The sequence below is a fragment of the Tetrao urogallus genome (genome assembly GCF_951394365.1).
Source record: "Tetrao urogallus genome assembly, chromosome: 8".
Lineage (NCBI taxonomy): Eukaryota > Metazoa > Chordata > Aves > Galliformes > Phasianidae > Tetrao > Tetrao urogallus.
The window spans coordinates 3,808,961-3,821,360 of record NC_136821.1 but is presented as its reverse complement, the minus strand read 5'-3'; positions in this window follow the sequence as shown (position 1 = coordinate 3,821,360).

The window sequence follows — 12,400 nt, the reverse complement described above, 5'->3', positions numbered from 1 at the left end:
GAGAATAAATAAAACTAATCCAGTGTGGTAAAGAGTCTGTCTGGTTATCGATTTGTTCACAAAATGAAAAATAAACCATGTAAATAAGATGTGTGAAACACAGATCTAGAAGCAAATATTTAAAGCAATTAAAGACCCCAAAACATAGGATTAATGTGTAGGTCTGCTGTGCACAAGAGATATGTCTTCAATATCACCTCGGCAGATCACGGATTTCTCTAGTTTTTACTTAGCATCATTTTAGAAAATACTGTCTTATACTGGAAAGATTGTTCCTCAGAACAGTCATTTGTGGAAAAGATATCTATATAATGAGGGCTGATCGTTAACCAAGACCGGGCTCTTTTGTCAGGTAGTAACACGGGCAGAAAATAGCACCAAGAAAACATAAAAAGTGTGTGAACCCACTGGCCCCAAGATGTTTTCCCATGGTCCACAGTCAAGCAAAGCTGAGAGGTAATGATCAGCAATTAAAATGAAAAATATAAAACCAAGACCGTGTCCCAATATATCACAAGTATTCCACATAAACATTTCCGAAGGAAACTCTAACGTTCAGAAGAACCCAAATTCACTTTACTTTCAAGAAAATATTTTTCATGTTAACGTCAAGCCTGGAGTACTTAAACAGTAATGCTTTTCAGCATTGTCATCTTTAGACTCTTTTAATAGCAACAAGCCAGGCGCTGTTTATAGCCTGTGGAAATGACTGAAAGAAAGATAGTCAGAAGTTCAGTCTATGCCTTAATAAAGACCATTCACATTATGGCCCCACGGGTGCTCACAATCATGCTATTGAGGTAATTTCTGCTATTACTGGAAATGAAAAGTTCACTTGTTACTCGGATCCTGTTGCACTCAGAAGAAAAGATTCTTAATTAATTAATTAATCTTCTTTTAAGATTTCTTTGGAGCACGTAGACTCCTCTTTTCCTGTTTTTATAAGCAAGAAATTGCTTGTGAGATGAACCCGCATCTTTTTATGAGATCAACCGGTTTGGTTGAGCTTTAAAAAAATAAAATACAAGCGAACTTTAGGGCACACAATCCATTTTTCTGTTTTGAAGGGTATCTATGCGAATTATTCACAAATGTGGTGACTTCCCTGTTAAATGCTTCATTAAATCTAGAAGTTTGATCTGTGGGTAGCCTATTCTGAAAGGACACAAGTGGGGCTCATCAGAGGAGCCTGTACATCCAGTGTGTATAGCAGACGTCTGTGCTTCCTCATCCAGACAACAGAAAGAAGCAAGCAGGGCCTGCCACCGAGCTGCTCAAGTCCCCCAGATCTGAGTCTTCTCCCTGATTCCTTTAATGCCTACATGAACACTGGGGGAAAATCACTGCCTCGGCTGTTAGTATAAGTCAAAGACCTAGGCGCATGGCTCTGGCCATCAGCCCTTCGGGCCAGAAAGTGGCTGGACACATCCATTTTCAAATCCTAAACATGTCTAAGTCTGACCTCTATCCAGTATGAGCAACTCACAGGGCGCATATCACCACTGCATTGCTCCTACAGCTGTTTATTATGGTAATATTCACTACAGTTGGGTAAAAGTTTTGCTCCAGATCTTTCGTGTGTCAGAATTAGACTTGCAGAAGACTTTTCTTCAGGATGAATTTGACAAAAATAACAATTTAAGCAAGAAGCTATCACTACTATTAGCAAATCAGAAAAAAAATGAAAGCTGAGAATGCAGCAGTGTAATTTGTCCAAGAATCCCCATGTTTAACTGCTCCATATAACAAGTAGCTCTTAGTCAAAGTGGTGTGAAAAAAAAACAGCTGTCCTAATAACTTGGATTTATACAGTAAAAGACAACATCGGGAGGAGTATGTATATATGTATTTGTATATCCACAGACATTAAGTGAGATTAACGTGCATTTTAATTGATAGCTCTTCACTTCTCTGCTAGGCCAATCACAGTGCAGGTCTGTTTTCGTAAACACCCCATGTTGCAGCAGAGTCAAACCCTTCCATTCAGATCAAAATGCTCAAGAAGCTTGAGTAGGCAGTATATAGACCATAGGTAGAGTTTGGGAGAAAACCTGAAAGAGAGAAGCTGGGACCACAATCACTATTGTAGTCTGGCATAGATTTTACATGGTCAATTCTCAACAGAGGCTGAAATACAAGCCCCAGGGAGTGCACATCATATTATTATTGCACAGCAGGTTCCCTTGAGTTGCATTCCTTTTTCAGGAGGGGAACATGGAGCATCAGGAAGCTGAATACAATCATAGATGGAGGTCTTGATCACAAGCTCTGATTTTTGCAAGACTTACATAAGGGCCCCAGAGCAATGCAGAACAGAGGGACATTCTCTAGCACTCATTTTGGATAACAGGAAAAACTTCCCCCGAAGAGCAAGGAGTACAACGAGTAAGAAGCAGCTTCAGCAAGTGGCCTGCTGAAGACAGGACCTACTCAAATCCTTCAATATTCAAGAACTGGAGCCCTTCATAGCCAATAGGGTTGTAGTCATGGAAATGCTAAGTCATGGCCTGAACCAGTGATTGAGCACGTGGTGGGAAGTTAGGGCCAGCCCAGGGGAGCTCAGGTGCAAGCAATGTACTTGAGTGACCAGAAGGGCTGGAGACAGGGTCCACCCCTTCCCAGACCTCATTTAAGGGCTGGCAGTGGAAATAAGAGGATCTCTTACTGGAGATCCCTGTCTTCCTGAGGCCTTCTAAAGGTAATCACCTCATTTCCTTCATTTTTATGTCTGTGGTTGCTGTATTTAGGCTTGTTCTCATTTGCTGTAACTGAAGACTTTGCCATCTTGATATTATCACAGTAATTTCCATCCCATTATAACATTTACAAGAGTTTATGAAGGGAATGCTTACAGGGTGGTGCTGAAGCTGTGATTGCTTTCTTGTGCTAATTCACCACAAGGCATTACAATGAAAGAATATATGATATGATTGTTGTACAAATATATTGCATGTAACTTTTGAACTAGGCAATTGCATAAATTCAAGGGTATCTGAAATCATACAAGAACCGACTCCTTGTTTTTTTCTTATCCTTACGAAGGACAAGGATCCTTGTAAGACCTAATAGAGAATTAAGGGTAGCCACCATCCCACAGCAATACCTGGCCTGGCCATCCTCCTCTAAAAAGCTACATGCACACTGTGAAACCTGAGGCAATAGCTTGCACCTTCAGTAGAAGCTGACAGCTTTCTTTAATAAGTTCAAGAGAGATCATAAAACACTTCAAGTTCAGAATGTATGCCAATTAATTACCCACAACAAACTACCATTTTAGAGCACATTTCAGTTAATAAAAGGCAGACCCATAAATTTCACATGGTTCTCCTTTGTTCTCTCATTTTGTCAAAACACAAAGCCTGTGCTCAGCTTCTGTTCATAAGTTTCATAGCCACTCCTTTTATCTCCTGGATCTGACTATCTCCCCAGCAATAACTTCTACATTTGCTCAAAGCTGAGAAGCCTGGAACCTTTTTGTGTATTTTTTGATTCTCCAGCATTTTTTGGGTAGATGGAGATGTACCCTCCCTCTGCTCTGGAGTGACCATATTGAAAGCAGCTCCACCAGTCCATTACTCAGCCTCAGCCTGTCCATTGCAGTGATGCAAGGAGCCCAATCGTTATGTCTTGCTTTCCCACAGGGGATGTTTCTTTGCAACCCTAGGCAGCAAATGGATTTGAGTATGTAAATAGATAAATATCCTCTGTACATTTCTGTCCTTATGTAGCTTCTGTCACTTAGTATCCATTTTTAATCCTTCTAGACTCTTTGTCTTAATGGTATCTGATGAATTTCCCAGGTTAATTATGCACCATGTAAGAAAATATTTTACTTGTATCACTTTTAAATTCATTAGCTTTTAGCATTATTGTATGGCACTCCACTTGCTCTTGATTTATGGGAAAGGCTAAATAGGATCGCCTGACTGACCTCTTCTGGCAATTCACTATCCTATATACCACTAACATATCACCTCTCATTTGTCTCTTAATCAATTTAAGCTTCCCTCACATGGAAGATCTGCCACACCTCTTGCGTTGTCTTTCACTGGATGATCTGTACATCTACTCTGCCCTTTTGAAAGAAAAATAATAGAATCTTAAGTATTCAAGGTGAAAGAATCCTTAATATTTTCATTATTGATCTCTTTTCACCCTGTGAAAGAATCAAGCTTCTTGTTTGCATTTGACTTCTTTTCTGCACTAAAGAACTGAATTGCCTTTAGCACTGCTCATGGGTCAGGTTCACAAGGGAGTTTTGGGACCTGTGTTGTACTTCTGGTCCACTGATGCACTATTTCAGTGCTACTGGTTCTGTGGCTCTCTCTACTGTGCCATGCTTTGAATTCCTATTGATAGCATTACTCTGGCTGCCCACAGCCCTAGCAAACAGCAAGAGGAGGGAGGGCAGGACAGAGGGGGTTCCCAGTATGAGATCTCTTACATCTTCCCCAACCCACAGGCAGCTGAGGGAGGCCATAGTCTTTCCAAAGAAATCATAGCATGCTTGTATGTCTAAATCTAGCAGTGACAAGTTTGTCATGTGCTCTGCATCCAGTACACCCAAGGGATGCACCCGGCCAAGCAACCAATCTCTACGTGTGTGCACCATCACTATCCTCCTATAGGGGCTACTCTATTGAGCTGAGGTCTAATGGCAGTTTCCTGTCAGTCCAGGTGATAACAGCTTATCTTCTAATAATCTAAACCCTTTTGTCACCCAGGACATACAGTGCTGCAAGAATATAGAGCTGAAAACTGCCTGGCTCCATGAGACACCTTGGTTCAGAAAGCGATGCTGTAATATCGTTAGTTCCAGGTTTCCCAAGTATTGTTTATAGGAAAGCAAGCCAAATTTCCTTTTCTCCTTACAGCATGCCTCACCTTGAACGTGAATACTGAAAGATAAGGCAGCCACCTTAAACAAGCATGCTCTGAGATAGAAAATACAAGAACCTTTCAAGGACTGAGGTACTGTACTTTCTCACACTGTATCATTTTAAAGTGTAGATAGCTGAGAACACTGTGTAAGACATACTGGTAATGCTTTCTCTCTGATGCTGCAGTTTTAGAGAATATTATGCATATTGCAGATGTAGTTTTCTTGCACTAGATTGAAAAAAAAGAAATCTTATTAAAAATGTAAAAGGATTTCAGGGTTCTGTGCGTACTCAGAGAAAAGAAAGACATCACAACAATAAACATGCCATCTGAACAGTGTGGAAGGACCTCTGTCCCATGGGCATAATAGATGTTTTATTAATTACTTGCTTTTATACATTTTTCTCATTTCCCAAAATAAGGAGGAAAGAAGAGAAAGGGTTTTGAAATCAAAACATTTCCCTGACTGGGCAGCTCAGCACTCTCCATGAACCACAAGATGTTGAACTGAGACCTACTGAGTTTTCTGGGTGAGAATTCTCCTGCCTTATGTGCTTTCTCATCTTCAGGAACCCTTCAAGCACAGGGACAAAGACTCACCCATTTTTGAGAGCCTGTCTGGGAGTGCATTAGCTCCAGATAATACATCAACTATTGGGACTTTGGCTTCGGTAGAATAAGCACAAGCATTAATGGAATTGATGCTATGAGTTACTCATTCTGTGCGATTGCTGGATAGGGCAAGAAAAAAAACAAGAGGGAAGACAGAGAGCATTTCCTTCACTATCTGGAACAGAGCAGTAGCTGACATAGCAAACTCTCTTTCACTTTTCCAAATCTGTTTCTTCCGTCAAGTAGAAGAACAGATACTAGGAGCAAGGAGGGTATTCCTGTATTTCAGAGAATATGTATCTCTTTGGAAATGCGTTCCCTAGAGCATAGGCTCTCAGATTCTCAAGTAATATCCCAAATGCCCAGGTTGGATGGAGCTCTGAACAGCCAGATTTAGGAGTTGGTAATCCTGCCCATGTCAGGGGGTTGGAACTGGATGATCCCTAAGGTTGCTCCAGCCTAAGCCATGAGTTCATGGTTCTTAATGAAGCCAGGCAGATATGTAGCGGAGAGGTGGGAGGGGATGTTACTGATATGGGATGTGTTAGAGCAGAAAGAACATAAATTAAAACTTCTTTTCCATTTTCTGCCTATACACATATGATATGCATTGTTAGTGAGCTTCTGTTTGTTTTGTTCTATTTTTTAATAGTTATCTTGTAAAAACAGGGCCTTTTTGGTGCTGCTGGAGGAATCTGTGGTCTAGTTAAATGCAAATAAAGATGAAAGCTCCATCTCGGAAGCAATGCCATTTTTCCCTCAGATCATCAGCACACACTGGTGGAAAATCTTGCTCTGTAACAAAAAGTGCAGAGAGGTGAGCCTTGATCTCTGCAGCTTCAGGGGCATTAGGCCAAGCCAGGAAAGTGCAACACCTTCTGCTCAGGCAGCCCTGCAGTCACTGGCACTGCAAGAAACTGTGTAAAAAGTCTTCCTGGGATGCAGAAATTTCTACTGAATCACATAAGACTTTAATTGCTTCAGAGCCAAATAGCTTCTACACAGCCAACCCTGAGATCTCACATTGTGGATGAAATCTTTTTTTAATCCCTTCTTATCTGTACAGTTGGGGATTCATTCATAAAAGGCTTTGAGTGTTTGACCCCAGACGAGCCCCAGTGCAGAGGGAATCTCTCACTCCAATATCAGGTTGGGATGTCTTTTTCTATCATAATTTAAGTGCACTTTGCACTGCTCCCAGGGTCACAAGTCACTGTGCTCCCTGCCTTTCCTACGGCCACTCTCCTGTGGAAGCTACCAGGAGAACTCGCTAGATAGGAAGGAAAGAGCTAACTAATTAAGAAGCAAGCGTGCATCTGTCTCAGGCCACTTGCCAAGCATAATGTAGTGGGGGGAAAATCTGCTGCTGTTAGAAACTGCTCCTGTTGAACTTGCATACTCTGGTAGCACGGGTGACAGACGCCGCACAGTCAGGTCTTGGGACTTTCTGTGCCCACCTAATGACGAGGACGTTGTGGGGTTTGTCAGAACATAAACATGCCAGAGAATCCTGAGGCTTAGATAGCTGTGAACAGGTCTCTGATTTACTTAAAGTGCCTCACTGTCAGAATACAGTCGCATGTAGAAAATAATAGACTTGTCCAATAATTAGCTCCAGGAGCTCACCTCCAGATTGTGTCAAAAAGAGCTTGAAGTGGTCTGCATCATTTAGTGGTGAAGCAAGCAAGGGAGGATAGGGCGCTGTCAAAATGGATAGCCACTCTGACAGGAAGAAGCTGGATGTTTGGCATGTTCCAGATTTATTTAGTGCCCCCTGAAGAGGTGATAGAAAGAAATCTCCCGAAAACATCTAACTGGTCAAGGGTTTGATGCTAAAGCTTGAAACTCATAGCTTGGCATTAACATACCTCCTCAATGGGCATCAAAAAGCTATGTGTTACTATTTGTGGTATTTCATCTGTTCCCAAATTTATTAATTTCTTCTGAAGTTATGATCATGGGAGGAGTAAGAAAGGGAGTTAGCCAGCAGCCCTGTGTGGTTAATTGGCCTTTCATTGAGCTGTGGGTTGAACAAACCAGAGCACCCTCAGCACCATCATATCACCAGGGATGAAGAAATTGAGAGCACTGTCCATGCTTGAATGAAGACAATGATTTTGCTAATGCATCATTTTGTAACTTCAGTCCATTTTCTAGGGTAAGAGCTGTGTCAGTGGTATTGGGCAGTGGAAAAGTCAGTAAGGAGCTGAGATTGCTTTCACCATCTTTGCAGTTATAGGGATGGCATAAAACCAAGATGACTTACTCCTGTCCTGTATAGAAATCACATTAGTAACTTAAAAAATAGAGAATCCAGTTATGGGACTTTCTCCTATAAGCTCACGGCTGGCTAAGTGACTCCCTTGGACAGGTGACCAACATGTAACTGCGCTGGGTGAGTACAAGCCCAGAACAAGGTCCATCAAAACAGACATCAAAATCTTTTAAACCTTTCTTTTTTTTTTTTCTTCTGTTCTCACCAGTGCATTATCCATACCTACAAATGTTTGAAGCTCTGTTTCATGTGAAACGTCCAAGCTTGCATGGGAACATCTTTGCTTAACATCCACCATGCTGATGACAGTAACTTAATTACCGTGCATACAGTACCAGTGACAGTAAATATTAGTGCTGTGTGCTGCAGAACAAATACCTTGTGATGAAAAATTCGAACAGTATCGAGTTTTTCATTAGTGCAGTAATGGCTTTCTCACACATTTAGCTCATTTTTAACTCAACCTGCTATGGGAAGGAAATGACATACTTTTTGTTGAATAAGACAGCGCAGAGATTATATGAAGGCACTTTTTTATGAGTAAAGAAACGTATGCTACATTAATCTATTTTTATGCTTTGCACTACATGCTGATGAGTCATTTGAATGCCAAGTTTCATTAGTAAATTGGGAATGATGTAAGTGGCCCAATGATAAAATAAAATACATGTATTTCTTTTAAGAACACAGCATTTCAGTACTGCTGCAGAATGTCTTAGAACACCAACCAGTATCATCAGACAGAAGGATAAAATCTGAGGTCCCTGTTTATAAAGGGAATGTTGTGTCCATAAAAAGTACATTAGTAATACAATCTGTCCAATATTGTACTGTTCTATCATTTCTCTACGGATCATATTAGTCAGTGTCCTGTTAACATCTATTTTATCATACTGTCATAATACTATATTGAAATGAGATCTGGCACTTTTGGGGTCCTGTGCAAGATGAAAAAAAAATGGGTCTCCAGCAGTCTTCCTCTTAGATATAATTGAAAAAGAGGCAAGCATGAGGGCATGCTGTGACTCACGCTGCCAGAGAGTGATCCGGAATCATTCAGATGATGAGTACATAGAGAATGCTGTGCACAGAAAGATGGCAATTTGCTGTACTAATGTTTTGAAAATGAAAATTTCTAGCTGTTTTGCAGAGGAGCGTGGTAGGAATGGTAGAAGGAAAAAAAAGTGATGATGATAATAACAAAAAAATTATATCTTTTATAGTTAAGCCAGATGATTTCTGCTACTTTCACTACAAGAACGGTGTTTTCATGAGAAGGGTGTAAAATACAAATGAATGTTACTTTATTGACCCAAATAAGCATAAAACAAAAGAAATGTAAGAAAGTGAGAAAATAATAATAATAATAATAATAATAAATAGTTATATATAGTAACATTATATATATATAATTATTATTATCTTCCTCTCCTTGAGGATTAGTTAATACAGGGAGGTCCAGGGCTACCAGCCTCCTTAAAACAGACCTCACTCCTGTCAGTGTGTCCACAGCCACAAGGATGGGCATCTATGTACTCTCAGTACTTCCAGCCTGTAAGGCTGTTTTTGCCATCAAGCACCATTTCCAACAGCCAACCCAACAAACCCCAGCAAGATTAAACACAGTACGTCTCATTCTTCCCAAATAGATTATGAATAACGGTATCAACATCCTACTCCTTTGTTGCTTCCACTGAGCTCTGATGATAACAAAGAAATCAAATGAGCAATTCCAAAAAACAATACCGTCAATATTAGTGCATACTTTTTAAAAGGTTTATCTTTTCTTCTTGTTTTGACTAACTTTCTTCTTGAGATCTTCATTTTCAACTCAGTGAAGTCCTATTCTTCAGGATTTTGTTGTTAAAGGTCTCCGAACTCAGGCTACTGTCCTGTTCCCAAGAGATCAACCTGAACACCCCATCTGAGATGTTCAAATGTTCAGAAAAGGAACCAGAGAAAAAGTCAAATCTGCCTTAAGTCTACACTCAATCAGGGGTGCAGCTGGGGACCTGTGGGGAATGCAGAGCCATAGGATTGTTTTTTTTCAGTCTTACGATGGCCAGAAAAACCTGTATCCCATATCCCACATTTTTGCCCTCCATTTTCCAGCTTAAATTCATCTTAGTCACCAACTCAGTCTTCACCATGCTCTAAGTTTGCTGGTGACGTGTTTCAAATGGCATTTTTTGTTCTCATTAATGCCTCTGTTTTTAATGTTGTTTACATTTTTATAAGTCTCTGTGCACTCAAGCAGTCAAAGTGTAATCTTTCCAACATAAAAGAGGAGAATCCTTTCCTTTGGAGAAACTGCAGGAACATTTGGGCTGTGGGTGACCCAGAAAGACTGTTCCTGGGAAAACACTGCTAAGTGCCACAATGGGCAGTTTAATACATGTGCAAGTCCAGGTGAATGGGGAATCATGAAGAATCCTCTCTTGAGCTGAAATTGGGACCATTTTTAAAGCTTTCAGTTTTGAGGTCACAGTCACCGGGACTGGAAACTCAAAAATGACTTCAAAAAGGCAAATGCTAACTGGATTTCACACTAGATTTCATTTTACTTGGCATTACAGAAAGAATGCAGGTATTAAATAGACTGTTTCCTGTATACAATAAGGTTAATTAGTAGCAAGGGATGGAAATCAGTGTAGACATAACTCTTTTAGACAGGTATCAAAAATAATCCCCTGATCCCCACAGACCCCAGCTGCACTGAAAGAAGAACAATATAAAAGATTCTTTAAAAGAAATTTTTCAAACATTCTCCAGGTGTCCCAGCTATATTTAAATGGGCCTGTGGCCCCATGTGTACTCCAACCCTTTCTGCTCTGCAGTTCCCTTGCTCCAACTAAAATGAGCAGAGTACTCACACAGAATTTTGAGGTGCAACATAAAGGATTTCTGTACAAAGAGAGCGGGATTGCAAACTGAGACAGACAGGAGAACAAAAAGAAGAATATATTCTGGACTGAATGGGACTTCCCTAAGCTCCTTATCAATAAGGTTAATAAGGGTCCATGCAATTTACTGATCACTACGATGCAACAACCAGGCTAAAGCTATAAAGAAGCCACATAGATACCGGTTCCCAGTGCTTCTCATGGCCCACCACATTAAAGTCCCTTTACCCTTCCCCTGTCACCCCATTCAAGAGAATAAACTCCAGTCTGTGTGATTGGCCTCACTAAAATCCCTGGTCTGCTATTGCGCTTCTACCTGCCCTAGTTAAGCAGATTAATCGCTATTTCCTAGAATTTGATCCTCCAGTCCCTTTGTAACTGAAGCAGTAATGCTCAGATATTTCTAAAAATGTATTTCTGAAAAATACATTTCCTTTTTTCTCCGGTTTAATTTCGTTATCCTCAATCATATGCATGATATAAAAAAAAATCCAAACTTCTATCTCCTCTATAAAATACATGTCATATCAAAAAGGTGACAAGAGGGGGAAAAGTAATTAGTGAGTTCACAGAGTTCAGTAGAAAAGTTAAAATAGAGTAACACATTACTTTTTATGTTAAGATTTCACAAGACAAATCTTGCCTGTGTTTTAATTGCATGTGACCCTGGCAGTCCCACTCTGAAATGAAGTGCCGTAAAATTAAAGATGACAGACGCTCAAAACAAGTCTTGTGATCTTGATTAAACTACAAAGACCACACTTTCTCTCTGCTGCAACTCAGATATGATGGGCTGTTTTATTTGGGGAATTGCTTCATTAATGCTTTCTTTGACTAGACATGTTTATTATAAAAAAATACTGAATATGGCGATATCTTGCATAGCTAAATAAATTCTAAAAGACAAGTAAAAAAAAAAAAAAATAGGAATCTTTAAATAACCTCAAGACCTAAATGCATCTTTTAAGGATCATGGGCATCTGTAGAAGGAGGTATCAAACGCGTCTGCATTTTACAGTACCTAGTGTTTAAAGTCCAAGGTTTTATTCCCTATTATATCCATAGGAACCAATCTCATTTTTCTGACAGCATTATTCAACAACTATTTCAAGTTAAGTTTTCACAAGGTAGTAAAAAAAGTATGGGGAAAAAAATATAAGCAAATTAAAGGTGGGGATTAAAAAAAAAGAATCTCCTTCACCACTGATAATAATCATCTGCAGCTGGTTATATGTAGACGTCCATATCCATGAGACCACATGAATTAAACATTTCCCAACCTGTTCTATTTACCTAAACATTGAAATCAAAGACCCTTCAGGACCGTAAGTGTTGCTTTAAAAGTAGGTTTAAATCATAACATATACACCTGCAATGCCTAAAAACTCCTCACTTTCCAGACCAAATTATCAACAAGGCTTGACTTTCTTTAGTGATTTTCAATTCAAAGAATCCAGACAATCTATTTGTTAATCAAGAGACTCAGTGGATCAATGTTCCATCAATGGAAGCAGCTGGTAACCCACCATTGCTTCCACTACTATTACCATTGTGCCAGGGGTGCTAGGACCATGCTCCTTTCATAGGAACAGGAAACAAATTCTATTAATTCCAATGTACACACAGTAACGGGTTTCCCAAGGAGGCTGTGGATGCCCCATCCCTGGAGACATTCAAGGCCAGGCTGGATGTGGCTCTGGGCAGCCTGGTCTGGTGGTTGGCGACCCTG